Raw genomic sequence first — 21,649 nt, forward strand, 5'->3', positions numbered from 1 at the left:
AAATTCATTAATTAATTAAAAAATTTAAAAAAAAAAAACGACTGAAATTATCTCAAGCATCCTTTCTAATGACAAGGATTAAACCTAGAAATCAGTAATAAAGAAAAAACAGGAAACTCTACAAATACATGGAAATTAAACAAATATATGGAAATTAAACAAATATGTGGAAATTAAACAACATACACTTAGACAACCATTGGGTAAAACAAATCAAAAGAAAACTTTAAAAAATACCTTTAAGACAAATGAAAATGAAAACACAACATACCAAAACTTATCAGTAGTAAGAGTTTATAGCAACAAACACCTACATTAAAAAGAAGAACTCTCAAATATATAACCTAACTTTATAACTCAAAAAACTATAAAAAGAAGAACACACTAAGCCCAAAGTTAGCAGAAGGAAGAAAATAAGATTAGAGCAGAAATAAATGAAACTGAGAATACACAAACATTTGAAAAAATTGACAAAACTAAGAGATAATTTTTTGAAAAAAATAAACAAAATAAACTTTCATCCAGACTAACCAAGAAACAAAAAAAGAGAAGACTCTAAGAAAAGTAGAAATTAAAGAAAATACATTACACTGGATGTCACAGAAATTAAAAAGATCATAAAAAATATTATACTTATATACCAACAAATTGGACAACTTAAGACATGGATAAATTCCTATAAACATACAACATACCAAGACTAAACCAAGAAGGAAAGAAAGCCTGAGTAAACCAAAAATAAATGAGACTGAATCAGTAATCAAAGCTTCCCAACAAAGAAAAGCCCAGGACATATGACCTCACAGGTGAATTCTACCAAATATTTAAAGAAGAATTAAAAGTATTTTTTTCATATTTTTCAAAAAGTTTGAAGAGGGAACATTCCCAAACTCATTCTATGAGGCCAGCATTACCCTGATGTCAAAGCCAGTCAAAGACAACACAAGAAAACTACAGGCAAATATTCCTGATGAACATGGATGCAAAAATCCTGAACAAAATATTAGCAAACACAATTCAACAGCACATTAAAAAAAGCGTATACCATGACCAGGTGGGATTTACCCCTGGGATGGAAGGATTGTTTAACATAAGCAAATCAATAAATTTGATAAATGATATTAACAAAATAAAGGATGAAAATTTACAATCATCTCAAAAGTTGTAGAAAAAGCATTTGACAAAGTTGAACATCCTTTCATGATAAAAGCTCTCAACAAATTATGTGCGAAAGGAATGTACCTTAATATACTAAAGGCCATATTTGAAAAGTCTACAACTAACATCATATTCAATGGTGAAAAACTGAAAGCTTTTCCTCTAAGATCATAAAGAAGGCAAAGATTCCTAATCTCACCACTACCATTCAACATAGTACTTACTGGAAGAACTATCCATAGCAAATGGCAAGAAAAAGAAATAAAGCCATCCAAATTTGAAAGGAAGAACCAAAATTATCTCTGCAGAAGATATGATAGAAAACTGTAAAGATTACATACACACACACCAAAAAACAAACAAAAAAAACAGAACCAAAGAACAAATTTAGTACAGTTGCAGGATATAACAAACAACATACAAAAACCAACTGCATTTTTATACAACTATCCAAAAAGGAAATTAAGAAAACAATTGCATTCACAATATCATAAAAAATAATAAAATATTCAGGAATAAACTGAACCAAGGAGGTAAATAACTTGCATACTGAAAATTATAAATCACTTTTGAAAGAATTAAAGCCAACACAAATAAGTGGAAAGACATGTTGTTCATGGGTTGAAGAAATAATATTGTTAAAAATGTCCTACAGCTCAAAACCATCTATAGATTCAATGCAATCCCTATCAAAATCCATGTCTTAATACATGGAGAAAACAAGCCTAAAATTTATATAGAAGCACAGACAAAGAGATTTTGAGCAAGAAGAACAAAGCTCAAGTTATCTCATTTCCAAACTACATTACAAACTATAGTAATCAAAATAGTATGATACTGGAAGAAGAAAAAAAGACACATAAGCCAACTGAACAAACTTGAGAGCCCAGAAATAAACTGACACATATATGGTAAACTAATCTTTGACGTGGTTACCAAGAATACACATTGAGGAAAGGACAGTCTCTCGATAAACAGTGTGAAAATTGTTTATCCACATAAAAGAAATGAAATTAGATCTTCATCTATGCAACACACAAAATTAACTCAAAATAGATTAAAGACTTAAACATAAGACCTGAATTTATAAAATTACTAGAAGAAAACATAGAAGGATAGCTTCTTGACATTGGTTTTAGCAATGGATTACTGGATATTATACAAAAAGCATAGGCAACTAAAGCAAAAATAGACAAATGGGACTGCAGAAAAAAAACACAAAACAAAACTGCTCAGCAAAGGAAACAAGCAACAAAATAAAAAGGCAACTTACAGAATGGGAGAATATATTTGAAAACCATATATCAGTTAAATAAGGAGCTCATACAACTCAAAAAAATGAATAACTCAACTATAAAATGTCAAAGGATCTGAACAGACATATCTTCAAAGAAGATATACAGCTGTATAAAAGGCTGTTGAATACCACAAATCATCAGGGAAACGCAAACCAAATCACAATGAGATATCACCTACCACCTGTAAAAATGGCTATTATCAAGAAAACCAAAGGTAAGTGTTGGCGAGAATGTGAAGAAAAGTAATATTTGGGCTCTCTTGGTGGGAATGTAAAAGGCGAAAGATTTATACGATCGGAAGAGAAACCACAGTATCTTGGTGGGAATGTAAACTGCTTCAGCCACTATGGAAAACAGTGTGGAGGTCCCTCAAAAATATTAAAAATAGAATTATTATAAGATCCAGCAATCCTACTTTTGGGTATATATCCAAAAGGAATGAAAACAAGATCTCAAAGAGATATCTGCATTTCTATGTTTATTGCAGCACTATTCAAAATAGGCTGGATATAGAAACAACCTAGATGTCCATCAACAGATGAATGAACAAAGAAAATACAGTATATAGACATGATGGAATATCATTCAGCCTTCAAAAAAAGGAAATCCTCCGTTTGTGACAACACAGATGAACCTGAAGGACATTATGCTAAGTAAATCAGTCACAGCAAATATTCCATGCTATCACTCATATGAAGATTCTAAAATAGTGTAACTCATAGAAGCAGAGAGTAGAATTATGGTTGGCAGGAGCTGGGAGGAGGGAGAAATAGTACAAAATTTTAGTTATGCAAATTGAATAAGGCATAGAGATCTACCACTCCACATATTGTTTATGGTGAACAATGCTGTATTGTATACTTAAAATTTGCTAAGAGGGTAGATCTTAAGTGTTCCAATAATAAAAATAAGAAAAAGAATAAGGAGAAGCAGGAGGAGGAGAAAAAGAAAAAAAGAAGAGGGCAGGAAGAAACTTTGGAGGTGATGAATATGTTAACAACATAGATCATGATGAAGTGTTCATGGATGTATACATATCTCCAAACTCATCAAATGGTATATATTAAATATGTACGCCTCTTGCATGACAATTATAGATCAATATAATGGTTTAACTGAAAGAGAGAGAGGATAGTCAAGGTGGCTTTCCTTAAGAATATGACATTTAAGCAGAGGTTTATCAAAGGGGAAGAAATTAGCCTTATCAATAAGTGTAGGTAGAGCACTTCAGAGAGAGGAAATAGCCAGAGCAAAAGCCCTGCATTAGAATAATACAAAGCATGTTAGAAAAAGCAAGGAAGCCAATGCAGGTAGCAGGGTATATTGAGGTAAGAGAAGGGTGGGAGATGGAGTCAGAGAAGTGAAAAGGGTCCCAATCCTGTAGGACTTTTTGGATGCCTCTGTAAGAAGTTTGCCTTTTCCCCTGAATAAAAAGATTGGAACATGACACAGTTTTTGACAGATAAATTACAAATGTCTTAAAAGGATTACTCTGGTTGATACCAGAACTCTGTTTGTGAGAAGAATGGGGAGAAGGTGATATAAGACAGGCAACAATTTTTGCCACATCTAGTGCCTAGTGGTGAGCACATCAGGGAAACACAATAAATTCTTATTGAGTGCACAGTAATTGCCATTTTTCCCTGCAAAAGTGTTTTTTTTTTTAATTTTTTTGCAAAAGTATTAATTTTTTGCAATTATAAAGCAAACTCTAATCAAAATGTTCAACCCAGATAAATGTGAAGTATTATTTTATGGCTTCTTATTGTATGGCAAACGGGTTAATGTTCTTGTTACATAATTCTAGTTACTTCAAATACGCTTCCAGTACTATTCACTAACTTCTGGAACCTTCTCAAAGTTAAGTTATTCACAATACATTTACGTATGCTTTGTGCAACTAAATAACAATTTGCTTATAATACAAGCTGTGATGGAAAAAGACATGAATATTTTAAAGAATCTTGTTCAAAGACCCATATTTGCTTTTATATGCTGTAAACTAAATATAGAAAAATGAACTCACTGCAATGAGAAAAAAATTCTGCAACAAAATGCACTTAAAAGAGAGCTTTCTGTTCAATGGCACTGCCCTTGCACATATATGATGCCTTATAAATTTTGCATGATTTTGGCTTATCTACCTCCACGCTGCTGCTAGTGGTAAAAACAGTTGCAACTGTCTTGAAGGAGGAATCTTTATGAATCAGATTGCATTTCTGCAGACTTCTAAATCTGCCCAATCCTTTCATATCACTTACCATTTGCATTAGCACCACCATTCGCATGATAACTCTCCAAACCGTCACTTCCTCTCCCTCATTCACAAACACAATCAATCTCCAAGTCTACTGATTCTTTCTCTGAAAAATTTAAGTACTGCTCTCTTTCCCTTTATTCTTGCTATAATTACCACTGTATAGCTATAAAAGCTACTTTGAATATTTCGCCAGTTGCAATCCATGCCATAACCTTTGCATTAGTCAGCGTTCTCCAGAGAAGCAGAATCAATAGAATACATGTAAGATACTCAAGGAAATTCATTACAAGAATTGGCTCACACAGTTATGGGGGCCAAGAAGTCCCACTATCTACTCTCTGCAAGCTGAAGACCCAGGAAAGCTGGTGGTGTAATTCAGTGAGTCCAAAAGACTGAAAATCTTGGCACTTGGTGATCTAAAAAAGATCTTGGTGATCTTTTTTACTTGGTCTACAGAATCAAATGCTAATTTCTTCCAGAGACCCCCTCACAGACACACCCAGAAGTAATATTTTCCCAGCTGAGCATCCCTTTGCCCAGTCAAGTGGACACATACAATCAACCATTACAGCCTTAAAGGAGAATATTGCAGGCCATATAGAAATGGGGAGGAAGACTCACTTATGGCTGCTGGTACGTTGACTACCTCCCAAGAGGGCAGGAACAATGAGTGCCATGATAGCTTGCCTCTCCTAGAGACATCTAAGAGAGTTCACTATCGTGAACTAAAAGTTGTTCTTTGACTCCTCCAACTGTTGATCAGGACTCCCTCATTATATTACTGTTTATTCCTCTTTTATCTGCCAAGCCCTTTTATAATCCCTGGCTTTTTTGCCTTTTTTTCTCCCCTGGCTGTTCACCCATGCTTTGACTAGCCCTCTTCTCTTTACCTAAAATTTCCTTGTCTCAACAGCGGTTTGACAAAGTGCCCAATAAGACTGGCTGGGAACAATTCCCCTTAGCACCAGTGACTTCTGCTCTCCACATTCCCACTTGACCCTGAAATATCTAAAGCCATATTACACCAGGTCCCATATCTCCACAAACTCTCAGGAACAAGGTTACTTTATTCCAATTATGAATATTATTTATTCCAAATATGAAACCGGATAATCCTTGGATATAGTACAAACAGATGTAGTTTAAGCATGTTCTCTAGTGACTATTAAATTAATTCAGCGAAGAAAAACTTGGCTTTTTAAACCAACAACTTACACTAGGTATTTTGTCCCATAAATTAATATTTATTATAATTAATATTTATTAAAGACTTATTATGAGCCAGGCCTAGATGTAAGGGCTTTACATTATTAATTCAATAAATCATCACAAAAACCTTACAAATCAGAGAGTGTATCAGCCCCATTTTATAGAACAGGCACTGTCCCGAGTCACACAGGGTGCCAAGTCAATGCGATGATTGACAGCCTGCTACTCAGACCAAGTGTGTGCAGTATGAGTCTTAGCCTCAATAATACTTAGAGATGAACGCACTGACTGATGTAGTCAGTTCTACAAGTTGGAAGTTTATGTTTTTCAGAGCTGGAGAGGTAGCTGACACAGTATTGACAATACCAGCTACAGCCACTAGGATGAGAAGGGCATCCAGCACCACACAGCTCCTCACCCACATGCAGTTATTTTTCCTCAACTCTAGAAAGAACAAAGTTCTCCCCTTACGGTGTAACCTGTTCTTTAAGGAGTTTACTCAAACCCAGTCATGTTTTGGGGTGATTCTTTAGCCTCATTTTTTTCATTTCATGGATAATTATTTAAAAGTTCAATCTGTAAAAACAGGTCTTAGATTACACTGTTCTATTCTAGTGAAGACCTACAGGACACCTAAAGAATATGGTAAAAAGACAGGCAGAGGATTGTTAGCAAATGTTTCCACTTGAGCCAAAACCCCAGATTATCTTTCACAGCAAAAGTGAGGCAGGCTATCAGAGGAGACTCAAGGGAAAGGACTGTGGAAAAGGACTAGAATAGACAAGAAGTTGCACCCAACAGAAGCTATCAATAGCGAATCACAGTCCCTGGGAAGTAAAGTGCCCAGAAGAATTCTATTACTTAAGAGACTTTGCAGGGAATCAAGTCACTAGAAGGGCAAAGGGAACAAGATAGCATTCCAGCCACTGGGAAAGATGGGCCTATAGAGGTTACCCATAGCTAATCAACTGAGTTACCCGACAGGAAGACACATCACGTAGAAAATGGACCCAAATCACCAAGTGACTAGGAGAGTGGCACTCAAAATCCACTCCAGGATACAACAGTATTTATTTAATTCTCCTCTAGGAATCACTAACCAAAGGCAATATATATTTTTCAGGCCTGAGTTTAACATTAGTATCAAAGCCTGAAATAATACTAAAGCATTTATAGGTATTGAGAAATAACAGAAAGTCCTGAATTGACATCAGCATTCATCTTTCCACAAGTTCTTATTAAACATCCCCTCTGAATCTTCTTCGAAGAATAGGTGATGCTCAAGGCAGGAAATCCTTTTGCCCACACAATCAGGAGAGCAGCTTTCTGACTTCACTTCCACCACTGACTACAGTCTTAGGAAAGTTAGAAATTTCTCCTGAGGATAGTCAGACTGGCCACTACATAATGCTCCATTCAATACTAACTTTCTGAAATTCTGAAATTAAGTAGATTTTTGGATTGTTTAGATCAATTTAGATGTTGAAAAATTCTATGTCAATGTGTTACTTTATTTATTCCTCTGCTAAACAAGAAGCTCCTCTTTCTCTGACTGGGGCTTCATGTTACTTTTCCCTAAAATAATTGTTATTATATTTCAAAATAAATGGATTTAAACTACAGTTAATCAGAAATGCAGAAAGGAGTGATTGTCTTGGCACTAAATCTTAAGATTAAATCAAATGACCCAACAATGGAAAATCCTGAACTCTAGATTTAATTGAATGAGGACAAAATGCTACTGCCAGAAGACAAAGCTATAATTATGTGCTTTAAACAATGGCCGAATTGTAATACCCAGGTATTAAGGACAAATTCTTAATTAAAGATTCCTACAGTATTTCCACAGGTCCTTAAATTTATGAAATACCCAGTAAGTGCAGTTTGAATGTAAAAATGCTTAAAAATGAGACATTAGCTAATAGTGAGCACTTACTATGTCCCTGGCACTGTGGAAAGGGCTTAAATACAGAAATTCATTTAATCCTTACAACCTTATGAAGCAGGTAAGTTTTACAAAGGAAAAACAATACGAACAATCAAATAAACTATGACACAGAAAAGCCAAATAACTTGCCTAATTTCATACAGCTAATAAGTCTGGGCACTACCAGTACTGCCTTTATACACCCTTGCTCTGCCTGTGTCCTCTGAGCTATGTGTTCCAGAGCAGACTCCAAAATTAGATGGTCATACTTTAGGAATGACTATTAGTTAGCTTTGCAAGGCTGAGCCAAACATAAATTAATTTTGCCATATGGCTGTTATTAACATTAATATTTGTAAAGCTTCTTATATATGTAAAGTTTTATACCTCAGGGTATTGTTGAAGAATGTATTATTAGTTCACCTGTTTCAAGAAACCGAAAAGGTCCCAGAGACTGGGCCATTTACTCATTCTGATATTAAGGTTGATCTTGTCTCGTGTTTAATGCTCTTAACACCCTGGGGTCACAATTACTAAACTCACCAGAGTCCTTTTTGATATTTATAGTAGGAAATCTGTTAGCAAATTAGCATGAGAAACAAAGTAGTGAAAAGAAGAAAATGTCTGGCAAATATGAAGCAAAAGGATTGGAAAAGGGAAAAACAGGTGCAAGTAAGATGATACTAAAAATTGTAGCAAGCATTTTTGTCTGGCCAACACATCATAAAAACAACTTTTAACTAATACATTATAATTTCCAAGTCATTCTTTTAAGTCTTTTAGATACAATTATACAATACAAAACTCATAATAATTTTGAGGAATTAGTAATATTGCCAACATTTTACAAATACCTTGGACAAAGAATATTTCTAATTCTTCCTCTATCCATCAACAAATTTCTAACCAGAGCACATTTTTCTAGTTATATTCAATTACAGCTCCAGAGAAATTGGGTGACTTGAACACTGAGCAGCAATCTTCAGACTTTAGCTGAGGCTCTGGCTGTAGGGGTGGTGAGCAGAAGGGGTTGACATTCTTCCTTCAACCAGATTAGAGTCCTCAAGAAACCTAACAGGTAGTAATGTCCTGGTATAAGTGATAGGAAAAACACGTAGGGCAAATCTCATTCCCACCCACAATATTTTTATACTGGGAAGATCTGGTTAAATACAGGAATATTTGGTTAAATGTGATCATCATCCTTAACACTGAAAAGAAAATGAAGAAACTGAATGTTTCAGATACATCTTACCATCATCTGGAATAACTTCTCCCTTATGACAAATCCCCTCAAAATTCCATGCCTTTCAAAGCCACTATTCAGTGGACAAGGTAGTCCCAAAGTGAAAAGACTTAAACAATCAATAAGATTCATTGATTCCTTAGGGATGTCTACCCACAGAATGAAATAATTACATGGTAACAAACATAGGCATGGATGGAATTTTCTAGTCTCGTCTCTGTTGATCAGACAAACATACACATACATTTTCTTAAAACTGTGATCCAAATGTGCTTGTACTGTGAAATCTGTTATCATGTGAAAATGAAAGACTATTTTATTTCTCTTTAGGATGGCCTTAAATTACCTCAAGCCTTTTTACAGATGCTCAGGTACATTTATGCCCATATATAAAACATTCCACTTCTTACGCTTCCAAATAAAAGAATAAATAACTCTTACTCAAAACAGTTTTTTCCTTGCAAATTATCCTATTGTATTGGTCTTCTTAATGTACACCTTATCTTCTCCAATTACAAAATTATACAATTTTAATTTTAAAGAATGTCAGAAACGTATGTTTAAAAACACACATAATCTTACAAAACTGAAACAAACATAACAGTCCTGATTATCTCTTTTTCCAGCTGCTACCTAAATAACTGTCAACCTAAATAAGCACCTGAAGTACAGAGACACCTGCTTAAGTGTATTTTACACTGCATGTTTAATATGTTTTGTATTCTTTTTTCAGAAGGATTAGAAAGCAGAAAGATTCTCATTTAATGCTTTTCAAAGGTAGATATTGTAAGTGTAATAAAAAGCTGAACAGTGCATTCATATGTAACATTTGCACAACCAAGGTCAGGTCTATTTGTTTACCCCAAAAAAGGGCAAATCTATGCATGATTCATTGTATTGGGCCCTTTAATGCCCAATTCTGATCTCTGCCAAGGTCTGATTGATTGGTCTATTAATACATCCAAGGCAAAAAATGAAGAATAAATCAAGCAATCCAGGACCATGCTATAGAGACATGGTCTAAAAGCCAAAAAGCAAAATCCTTTGCAAAGCTTGGCTGAGTACCTACTGACTGTCTGCTAAAAAAATTGCTGTCTTTATGAATTAGTTTGGGGGAGAAGAGGGGAGGGAGAGCCAGGGGAGGGGCACCAGAAAGGGCAAGAAGTCACGGCTGATACGCATTAGTGGTATCTGAGCTAGTATTTGTAGGTATTATACTATATATGTGACCTGTATTTTCTATTATGAGATGTTTTCTCTTTCAAGTTAAGTTACTGCCCTCCTAGAAATGTCCTTTTTAAAATCAAAGTACATCAGAGAAAGGTGATATATTAACAAATTTACTTGTCAATGGCCAGCAAACCAGGAAACAAACAAGATCTTACTCCAGGATGACTTCTTTTCCTTTGAGCAGCACAGATGCATATTCTCAGCCTCCTCACCTCCCATTCACTCCTCAGTCTTCCGGAATTTGGCTTTGGTCCCTACCACTCCAGCAAAGATCCTTTTATGGTCACCATTTACATCCTAACTGCCAAATTAAAAGAGCACATTTTATTGCTTAACTTACTAAAACTCACACTGCTTTTAAATTTATGAATCACTTCACTGTTCTTGAAATTTGCTTTCCTTTTACCTTGTCCCACTATCCCTTGATGGCTCTTACACCTTCCCCTTCCCTACTCCTATATAGCCTCCCCACACGCCATCCATTCCAGGCTTTTGTTCTCAAAACTCTTCTCTTTTTACTCTATAAGCACAGGTTTTCAGCATGAAACATATGTTACACATTCCTAAATCTATACCTCCAGCACAAAATTTGCTACGGTTCTAAAAGTCATATATCCAACAGCCTACTAAACTGAGTCATGCTGTCAACCCTTAATCATCCTTCTCTCATCTTTAAAACCTACCCATCACCAAGTGAGTCCTCTTGCTTTATCACCTAAAAGGGTAGCCTGCCTTACCCTCTTCCCTGCCTGTCCCCACCCGTCTCTTCCCCAATCACAGCCTTCTCTATACTTGATTCTTGCTTCTCTCAAAGGCCGATAGGGTCTCTTGATTTGTCTCTAGGTTTGAGCTCTTCAAATCTGTCCTCTTCTAATTTACTCTCTAGAAGAAGAGGCAGACAATAACCAAAATAAGTAAATACACTAAAAGGTGATAAGTGCAACAGAAAAAAAAAAAAAAAAAAAAAACCAGGGTGGGGAAGGGGAACAAATAGGCTGACTCCTCCCTAATATTTTAACTTCACCCCCCTAAATTTTAAAGTTTTACACCAAAACTACTTGCTTTTTTTCCCTAGAATATACTATACTGTTTGCTACTCCTATATCTTTGTTTATGATGGGCTCTCTGCCAGCAATATCCTTTTCCTTTTCACTGAGGAATTCACACTCATTTTAGCATTACTGGACCTACACTAGGCTCGCACAATCCTAGTTCCTTGTATACCCTGTGCATTCCTCTACTATGCAGTTAGGGCTGTAAATTATTATTTTTGGTTTATTTTTCTCTCTCTCTCACTAAGAGATAGACAATAAGACAGGGATCAGATCTTGCTCACATTTGTATTCGCAACATATTCAAATGGATGTTGCTTTATTTGCCATGTGACTATATTTCTATAATTCCATGGTTGTTCTACTTCCACTTCTTTTCATATTGACACATTCTTTGGATATACTATTTTTTTTAATTTATAATCCAGGATAGTTGATTTAAAAGATCTTCTATTTATTTCTAGTGTTTTTCATTTCTATGTCTTGTGATTAAACATTCAGAGTCATCAGTCTAAAGACTCCAAAATCAGTCTTTCATCCATTTCCAAATTTCTGGGGTAAGATGAGGTCGGGGGAAGGGAGTCACACCACTATAGTCCCCAAATCCAAAGACTGCAAAAAATATGTGCAATTTGTTAGTAGAAATGAACTCTCTGGAAAATGGGGAATAGGAAGAAAAAGAAAAGATGTGGAGAAAAACGCATCTTTTCTAATCATAGTCACTACATTACAAGAAAACTGAACTATAAAAGTGGGTGGCCAGGGGCTTCCTAGGTGGCGCAGTGGTTAAGAATCCGCCTGCCAATGCAGAGGTCACGGGTTCGATCCCAGCTCCAGGAAGATCCCACATGCTGCGGAACAACTAAGCCTGTGTGCCAAAAAAAAAAAAAAAAAGAAAAGAAAAAAAAAAAAGTGGGTGGCCAAGGACATTACAATTTGAATTTTTTCCTCCAGATTATTTGAAGTGTATCTCCTCACTACAATTTTAAAGCAGTGCTCTATTTACATAATTTTTAACTTAGGTTGTCTGATTTATTGCATCTTTTCCCCTTCATATATTTACATATTTACAGCCTGCTTAAAAAATATTATATTTGTGTGCATACATATTTTATTTTTATAAAGGCTAAGTATATATTTTAATATTTATGAATAATATACCTTGAGCTATAACAATAATTCTGATAAAGGTAAACCTTTATTTTTAAAAATGTTTTAAGTTATACAAATGTTTAACAAACGTAGGGCAAATACTTTAAGTTATTCATGTAAATCAACAGGAACTGCAGTTCATTGCTGGTCATTAAAATTTGTAATGGAAAAGAAATACCCAAAAGGTGAATGTGAACTAATTTATAGTATCTCATTAAAAATGCTTTGTCAAAAACAAAATAGTATCTTTCGAGTTAAAAGTAACTGGAGCAATGAATTAGTCTGGGTTTTAATTAAAAATTGAAAATTCAGTATAACTGTTACCTAATTTCACCAGCTAGAAAAATAAAGCACAATAAGATTTAGTTGAACTGGTTTAATTTTTATATTGATTAATGAAGAGCTATCTGGAACATTATGTTTGATATACATTTTGCAAATTAAGTACAAATGAGGTGCTTAAGAAAGTGGCTATTTGAAAACAAATGTACGTATCATATACCATGTAATTTTGCTCACATTAATATGTTCTTAAATATCTGACAAAGCAAACTAAAATGTCTTTTAAAAATGTTAAGAATTAACAATTTTCATTACCCTGATATAGAATACACAAGCACAAATTCCAAATATAAGCATTAACGTTTAGCCATAAACTAATTCTGATACAGAAGTGAGTATATTCAAATAACCAAATAGCCTTCTATTTTCCAATATCTAATCTCATGATGGAAAGCAAGAATATTTGTTTTTGTAATTTTCTTACTTTCACACTGGCCTCTGAATATTTTTATTTGATACTCTCCCATGTTTTCAAATTCCTCATCTTTCAGCCCTCAAACCTCTTTTACATTCCTCACATTACTTTTATTAATGAAACTTGATGCTTCTAGAGCCTTCATATTTTTCCTCAGCCAATGCTTTCGTTAACCTTATTCCTAAACCTGACATCCTTCAGTGACTAACCACTGCTTACCAAAGGAATTCCAAATTCCCCAGAATGCTATTTGCATTATTTATGACTTAGTCTCAAACTGTCTTTCTGGATTTAGCTCTCACTACTATATAACAAAACCCTGCAGTATAATCAAACTGACTACATGTTATTGCACAGATGTATGCTTCTTATTTTAAATTCTGAGTTCAGCTTGTGCTAGTCTCTTACCTCTGGTCTGAATGGACATTTAACCTAATCTTTAATTCCCTTTTTGTCAGATCTCCATCTTTAAAATCTTACCCATCCTTCAAGCTCTGTTTCAAATTTCAACACATCTACGAATCTTTCCCTTATCACCTAAGAAATAATCATTTTTCCTCTACTCAATTTTTATTAAGAGGCTGTATAGGAATTACATTCCCACGGGCATTTTTATTTTAACACACTTATACTAAGTAGCAACAATGGCCAAGACACTTTTAGACAGTACAAGGGATACTATGGTAAAGAAGATATAATCCCTATTGTTAAGAATATTATAATCCAGTGGAGAAACAAGATAAATGTACAAATCACTGTAATATCAAAAAGAGTGAGGATATTTTCCAAAGAAAAGTACCTAAAAATTCTGGGAGGATATTAAAATCTACTGTTGAGGAAAACTTCGTTTGTGATGACAACTGAGATAAATCTTGAACAAAATGAAATGCTTCTGAAAATCAGAGGTAAGGTGCAGAATATTCCCAGTTAAATAAATATGAATCAAGGTATGGAGATAAAAATGTACAGAGTATGTTCATGGATAGCATTATAGGCTGAACTCCTTCCCTTCAAAATTTTTATGTTGAAGACCTAACCTCCAGTACCTCATAAACGTAACTAAATTTGGATAGGGCCTTTAAAGAGGTGATTAAGTTAAAATGAAGCTGTTAGGGTGGTCCTAATTCAATCTGACTGAGTGTCCTTAGGAGATTTGGAGACACAGAAAGACACCAGAGATGCATGCACACAGAGAAAAGGCTATGAAAGGGCACAGCAAGAAGGTGGTCATCCGCAAGCCAGGGAGAGAAATCAACCGTGCTGACAGCTTGACCTTGAACTTCTAGCCCTCACAACTGTGAGAAAATAAAATTCTGTTGTTTAAGCCACCTGGCATACTCTTATGGCAGCCCTAGGCAAGTAATACAAATACCTTATTCAATTATGCAACATAAATACCAGTAATGGAAGATAAAGCTAGATACATATGTTGGAGTTAATAATATAAAAAAGTTAAGTGAATTGATACATATAATACATGTAAAACACTTGGGACCGTATCTTGACTCCTCAACCTACATTCTACTTCAAATGATGAATCCTAACCAATCATGGTAATTTGATGCCCCTTGCTTGCCATCAACTCATGGATTGGCAGTCAAGTCATTCTTGTCAATGACACATGAGGTAGTAGGGATGCTTCTGGGGACAGCTGCCTTACCAATAAGAGAGAATAGAGGCAGAGATAGTCACTTTCTTCTTTTTTATGTTGTCTTATCTGTTTATGAGTCTGCAACCACTGCAGCCATCTTATTACCAGCCTGAGGATGAAGGATTCCCAACATAGAATAGCAAGATGATGATGTCACTGACCTACTGAATCAACCTATCCTGGTGTCTCTTCTACCTCTGATTCCCTATTATTTAAGACAGTGAATTTTTCATTGATTAAAACAAATTAAGTATAGCATTCCTTGCAGCCAAAAGCAACTTAAAGAAATATAGGCTGAGCTGAGTAATATGTTCTATATTCAGTGGGTAGTCATTAAAAAAATGTATTTAGTAGTAATGTTTTAGAAGTAACGTAGGTGGGATTAGGGTGAAGAAAGTTATGAAGTTGGGAGATCCAATTAAGAGGCTAATTATCCTAGTGATAGTTAAATAGGTTTTAGCCTAGGAACATGACAGAGTTCTACAGAAGGTGGCAGTGGTAGTGGAGAAGGGTAATTGGGTTTTATTTCCACCTTCTTTATCATTATTCAGATTTTCTTTCCTGAATTACTGTAGTAGTTGTCACTAATTTGTGCTCCTGGCTTTGAGTTTGCTCCCTTAATCTCACCCTCTTTTTCTACCCTTCTAAAGTCCATTTACCATATGGCTACTGGGATTATCTTTACAAAAATATTAATTACATTCATGTCACCCAAAATCTTTTCATTGCCTTTCCACAGCCTTTTAGAATAAAACCAAACTAGTTAGCATTCTCTACAAGACTTTTCAAAATCTGTCCCTCTATGTCTCATCCTAACACATTGTTATGGGTTGAATTTTGCACGCACCCCCAAATAAAGATATGCTAAAATCCTAACCCCCAATACCTCAAAATGTAACCTTATTTGGAAATAGGGCTGTTGCAGATATACTCTCCCTAACTCTCCAGCAACTCTTTTTTTGTTCCTCCTCCTAAATGCTGTAATATCCCAGCCTTCTGTCCTTGGCATTACACTCTTCTCTGCCTGGACACACATTCCCAAGGCTTTAAATATCAACTACAAACCGTGACTCTCAAATTTATACCTATAGTCAACAGCCCCACTAGATTTGTGTATCTAACTTTCTACTCAATATCGCCAAATGTCTAATAAAGAGCATAATCCTAACACAGCCAACAGGCTCTAGACTCTTTCCCACTCCAACTCATCCCCTCCAATAATCTTTCCTATCTCAGCAATTGCTATGACTATTCTGCCAGTTGTTCAGTTATCATCTCTTCTCCTCTTATAATCTGCATTTAATCCACCTCAGTCCTCCCAGGTTCTCCATCATAATATATGTTAAATCTGATCACTTTTCATCACTTCAGACATTAAACATCAGAGGCTCCTTTGTCTCTAGAATGGACTTTTATATACTGGTACCTCCTAAATGCCTTTTTGCTTCCTATGGTTTGTTTTCCACACGTAACAAGAGTGAACTCTGTTAAATATGGATAATTAATACAGTACACATATTAGGTCACTTATTTCTCACAACAACCTAATAAGAGGATTACGTTTACTTTCCATTTCACGCATAAGAAAAATGAGTAACTTGCCCAAGATCGTAGCTGATAACAGACAGACTGGGATTGAAACTGAGGCAGCCTACATCTTTTAAGTCACACTGTTATACACTCATACCTATGCTTAAAACCATTCAATGGCTTTTCATCATTCACAGTGTTAAAGTAAAACACAAAATAGAGACCAGTCTTGAAAAGTCCTTGAGCAGACAAAACCATTTCAGCCATGTGAGCAAAACTAAATCTCTTGTCATGAATTTAAGTGAAACTTAGGTTATTTCTTATAAATGCCTCTGATAATCAAAAGAAACAAGTCACTTTCCTAAAAATGATATAAGATAACCCCTTTAAACAATCTCTGCCCTCGGGAAACCCCACTGTAATAATCAATCGTTGCAAAGGTTAAACCACTTCCTCATTTTTACTCTATAAGCCATCCTGTAACACAGAGCCTCTGAGCTTCATATTAGCCTTGAATTTAAAAGCTCCCAGTTCATAAACTACTCTTATATGCATAATAAACACTTACTAAATACTATTTTATTGATCTGGTGGTTTTAATTTTGCTATTTCCGAACCTCTGACAAACAAAATGTACACTTCTTACCATGACTTAGGCCTACATCATTTTTCATGATTTTGCCCCTTGTCTGCATCTCCTCCAGCCCATTGCAACCATTCTGCCCTCAATCTGTATTGCTCTTCAAACACCACCAAGTCAGTTTCCATCTCAGAGCTCTTGCACTTTGTGACACTGTGGTTTCTTCCTAGTCTTCTCACTGTGGTTTCTTCCTAGTCTTCTCCCAGATCTTTGTATGACTCCCTCCCTCAATTATTTAGGTATTTGTTCAGCTGTCCCCAGCATACCTATCTAAAACAACCTTCTCTCCCAGGGTTTTCCTCTCTCCACCCCTTCACTGTTCATCCCTTTAGATGGCTGCATTACCCTCATCACTGCCTGGAATTATCAAAAGATATTTGTTTAGTGTTAACCTGCATGAAATTGATATGTTTAGCTTAATATTATTTTCTTTACAATTTTGATATCTATATTTTTAAATAACTTAACACTTATTAAAATGTGTTTCTAGTTACTAACACAATCTTGAAGAGCTCAACCTACAGGAACAATTATATTTAACTATCCTTATATCCATGCAAAGTGCCCACACAGTGCCATTCTCATTATAGATATTTGAAAACGATGTGCTTAATAAATTAACACATGAATGTTTTAAATACATTTTTAAAATATCATTAACTAAATAATGATTTTCCTTTGGGATAAACGTTCTCTGACAAATTTAAATTACCCACCTATAATTGACAGCAATAAATTGTTTCAAGAAAAATAAGAGTTGCTATAAATTAAAAATGATTGCCTTCCCTAATTCTCAGTGTTCTTAATTTCTCTTGTCTCCAACTCAAGTCCAACCATAAGACTATTAACCAAATTGCCATTGCAATAGTACATCTATTCTTGTCAGTTGGCACCACTGTTTTAAAAATAAGGTGAATATTTTACTTGGATGTGAGTTGGGCCAATTTTTGCAGATCTTTAGAGTACAGTTCAATAGTTTTAGTTTGGTAAAACATTTTTAAATATCCTATCTCTTCAAGGGTTTTTGGATTCCTTCATTTCTTAAAATACTAGATGAGAGCACAGTACTTGTAAAGATAGAAAGTAACATGCAGAAGTTTGGAAAAGCAGCAGGTATGTGAGGCATGCAAAAATAATGAGGCAAGTATATTTGCTGATCTGAACTTCAATAGCAGGCTGTTCTCCTGGGGAGGTGTTTTTATAGACACCTCAATCATTTATGCTACTAGCCTTTCCTTTACTGGTGGGTGTTGAGGTGTTTTTTTTGTTTTGTTTTCTTTTCTTCCTAAGTGGGTCAAGAGCACATATGTTTTAACCACAGAAAAATATGTTAAGGTGCTAACTAGTAAGGCCTTGATTTAAAAATTATAGCATTCACGAGGATATGGTTTAAGACTTTAGTTATTCTCAGCGTGACCTCCTGGGCTTACTTGATTCTCAGCAGAAAACCATCTGCATTGCCTACAATGTATGCAAATGCTACCAACTGTTTTAAGAGAAACACAACATGTTAAGCACATGATGTGTCAGGTAAGGGAAAAAGAAAAGTGTTTTTCCTCTTGAATTTTAATTTCTGTTCTTTCCTCATTTTTTATTCTCTGCGCAGTAGTAAATCTGTGTTGTGTGGTGAGATGTATCAACTCCTTCAGGCCACTGGAGCCCCATTTAATGCCCTCATGTTCTTATGCTTTCAGTGACTCTCTCAATGTCCCCTCTCACTCCAGATTCTTGAACAAATTTATTACTTTCCTCCCTGTGTGCTTACAAAATGTCCATTGCTTAGCATCCCAGAGAGATTCAGAATGAAAAAAAAAAATCTCCATCCAAGGCTGAGATTTCTATGAGTTTATAGATTTGAAGAAATGACAAAAGTCTTAACCAACTGAAAAAGGAGACAAGGCAGAGTGGGAGAAACGGAGAAGCTTGAGTCGTGGATCTGTGGACAAATCTTTTCATCTAGTTATACAAGCCTTGAAATTTCCAAATATTTGGGTTTTAGAATTTCCTTTTTGGAAAAGCTTTGTTGGTCTTTTCTTCATAGAACCCAGAGGCAAATCGTTGTCAGCTTGGTTATTTTATATATAAATGACTGCCCAGCAAGTTATCAAATTTACAAAAATATTTTCATGGAGTAGTTTTGGCCCTACTTACATATTTGAATAGTTTTTTAATTCTAGAAAGCTACAATATGCTCTTATTCTTTCATTAAGTATCTAGGCAAAAGCTGCACTTACTGAAGAAATAAATATAAACTTTTAAGCAATCCCTACGTACCAGTTTGTTCAGTTTTTTACTGTACTATACTACAGATTTTCTTTAAAACTAAAAACACCCTTGTCATTCATGCTCAGCAGATGTTGTCAGGTTGGAGAATACACGTTAAGTGTTTAAAAAATATATTCAATCTATGATAAATTTATTTGTTCATAAATGTCAGTTAGGGTTTTAAGCCTGGAGGAAGCAATGCTTGTGAAACTTTAAATTTTTTATAAACTTTTAACTTTAAATGTCGTCTTGAGGAATACAAATTAAGGCTGCTCCCAGTAAAAATGTGCATTTTTTCCTTCCCTCAGAGGTACTTCACAGCAAACATGCTATAAGTAACTCAAGTCATACGACCAGGCTATGTTTTACTACTTAGTTGTGTGACAAGGGGCTTAATCAGCCTGAAAAATGTTGACACCTTAAGATTTGTGTTAGAAAAGAACATAATGCCTGATCTTTGGAACTTGGGACCAAAAGCTCACATTTTCATTTAATAGAAAATCGGATAACTATACACCAGTAGGAATAGATGGTGCAGAAAAATTCAAATTAAATATGAAAGATGCAAATTGTCAAGCATTAGACTGTGCGATTACCCTTGATTTAATGAAGCTCAATGTCTAGAGAAAGACCTCTAAACTTGTCAGGTTGTTCTCTATAAAATGAACATTTTTCCTGCACCATGTTGCTCTTTTCAAAGGTTTATTTCTAATATAGCCCGATTTCTACAAGGAAGCTATTGGAAGCAAAACCCACAGACTTCTAAAATATTTAGCAGTGGAATACATTAACTGACAACAATAAGTTGAAGGGCGTATGTAATAAATATTTTGAATTAAATTATTTCTTAAGATATTTATTTAGGTACACTTTTCTAATCAAATTTGACTTTTAAAATTATTAAGTTCTGCCATTCTCAGACTAACACAACTGGTTCAGAACCCCATTCATTTACTTCTTTGTTTACTAAATAATAACTGAATGGCTAGCACATGCCAGCCTCTTCTTTGATTTTCAAGGGCATTTATTTCACTCTCTCATGGAAGGCAATGGAGATGCTAATAAATCTAGAGGTCAAATGAGCTTCTAAGACAACATTTTGATATCCTATAACTCCAGAAGGAAAGGCAAGGACAAATCATAACAGCATCTGACAGCACGAATGCAGCTCTGAGCACAGCCACTTAGTAGTTGCATGAACTTGGTCACTTGAACACTCAGTGTCTCAGTTTTTTCATGTGCAATGGAGAACATAATGATACCTTCCTCATCATGTTGTTGTGAGGGTTACAACATGAGATAATAAATGTAATGTGTTTAGCACAGTGCCAGGTACATAGAAAAATGCCCAATAAATATTAGCTAGTCATAACAGTATTTGCAGTAGTACTGGATAGCAGCAGCAGTAGAATCTGTACTTAGGCTAATGCATTTTAATATATTCTGTATAGAGTTCACAGATATATATTTATTATACATATATAGCTTATGTAAAAAATATTTTGTGAATTATTCTTTTATTCTTCCTGTTACATTTAACCTCCCAAATAACTTTATACATACACATGCACATACATATGCATAGATATGTGTGTACATATATGTGTGCATATACAGAGGGAGACAGAGAGGAAGACAATTCATAAGGGCAGCATCCAACATCTGCCTCATTCTAAGATTTTATTCTAAGAAATGCAATTATAGTTACATTATCTCACTCATTTTGACTGATGCTGATTAACCTAAATTAACAAAATATGAATTATAACTCTCCTTTTAAAAATGTAACACTGCTACCTCCATTAAAATTACAAGCAATGCTATCTATGTATTATTCAGTAATTATAAATTAAATATTAACTATTTCAAAGTTTACAAACATTAAATCTTCAGCATAGATACAATCATCAAGCAGTAAACTATTGGTTGTTCACATTACGGGTAGATGAACTGTCACTCTCATCATCATTATTATGGAGGGATGTTCAAGAACTTCCGTTTGCTTTAAAGATTCTCTATAAATAGAGATTCTCTACAAAATAGTGGAGTATTAATATTTTACAAATCTACAGAAAAATTAAAAGATTTACATAAGCAACAGCAAACTAAGTTACAACTACTAAAATTATTACAGACACCATGGTGATGGAACCTGTATTAATGAGGTTTGCTTATGACAAGGACAGTATGATATGTTCTGCTTGCCCCCCCCAAAATTAATGCAAACAAATTTTGTCTTGTCAAGTTTTTCACTTAAATAGGCAATTTTAGTTA

Source organism: Hippopotamus amphibius, chromosome 3, assembly GCF_030028045.1.
Source record: "Hippopotamus amphibius kiboko isolate mHipAmp2 chromosome 3, mHipAmp2.hap2, whole genome shotgun sequence".
NCBI classification, from domain to species: domain Eukaryota; kingdom Metazoa; phylum Chordata; class Mammalia; order Artiodactyla; family Hippopotamidae; genus Hippopotamus; species Hippopotamus amphibius.